Consider the following 1328-nt stretch of genomic DNA (forward strand, 5'->3'; position numbering starts at 1 on the left):
TCCCAGAGTGGGCCAGCCAATTCATCCACCGTTGGCCCCTCTTCGTCTTTCCACGCCAGTATTGCCAATGAGTTAGCATACGACGCTGGTGCACTCTGTACCAACTTCCACTGCATGGGTCGTGTGCACGAGACTTCATCTGGATCTTTGGATAACTGCTCATTGTTCAGGTCATCATAAATCACCTCCAGCACAGCTAATTCCCTCAGGTACTGGATACCTCTCTCCATGGTGGTCCACTTGCCTGGGTGACATATAACATCTTCCCTGAAGGGATACCTTTCCTTCACGCCTGACAGGAGTCACCTCCAGAGGCTGAGGGCTTATGCCCCTTTTCCAATTGCTTTGTCAATGCCCCCTTCCCTGGAAAGGGATCCCAGCTGCTTGGCTTCCCTATCCCCTAACTCCAGGCTACTGGCCCCGTTTTCCCAGCGTCGGAGCAGCCAGGTGACAATGTGCTTGCCTGGACAACGACTGAAATCTTTTTGCATATCTTGCAGCTCACTCAGGGATAGAGATCGGGTGGTTACCATCTCATCTATGGGTTCTGCCTCTTCCTCCTCCTGTTCTCGTGATGGCCCTGTTTCATCTTCATCCCTTACTAAACGAGCTGATTTTCTTGTGTATTTCTTCTTGTGTATAGGGGCGACTGATACCGGCACGGGTTGGTTCTCTGGTTCAGCCACAGTGCCTGTCGCCGGGGTAGATCTCTGGATGGTATTCTTAAATAGTCATTTAACCCTAAGGAAGACCTGAACCACATTCAGGAGACATAGCAATAGGAACATGGTGGCTTGAACATCCCAAGGATATTCAAAATTCTCAAGAGCTGTTGTAACTAGCCTGAAGGAGAAAGGGAAGGTGAAGGAGCAGGGGAAAGTGTCCCCTCCTGCCTCCCCCACAGATTGGTTCTCCGAGGAGAAAAGGTAAAGAGTGTAATTATTAATAGTTTCCGAGAGGTGGGTCCCAAGGTACAGAGATGACGGCAATGCCAAGTATAAATACCAGATTAATCTCACGACCAATAGTTTTGTCATATCATAAACCAGTGTTACACAGTGCAGCAAAAGGATATCCTTGATCCAGCTCCCAGAGGTGATAGCACAACAGGGAACACGTACAACAAGTAAGGTGTCACATAACACAACTCTGAGAGCAAGCACAACAACTTTGAGACCAAATAAATCAACACTGTGACCAGCAACTATCAAACTAATATAATGAATGTTTATTACAGATTTGTTCTAACACGCTCTGGTCAGATTTGTCATTATCTCAACCCGTCGAGCCCCACGTTGGGTGCCAAAAGGACTGTTGTGGTTTAACCC

The sequence above is a fragment of the Aptenodytes forsteri genome, unplaced genomic scaffold, assembly GCF_000699145.1.
Source record: "Aptenodytes forsteri isolate BGI_AS27 unplaced genomic scaffold, ASM69914v1 Scaffold584, whole genome shotgun sequence".
Classification (NCBI taxonomy): Eukaryota; Metazoa; Chordata; class Aves; order Sphenisciformes; family Spheniscidae; genus Aptenodytes; species Aptenodytes forsteri.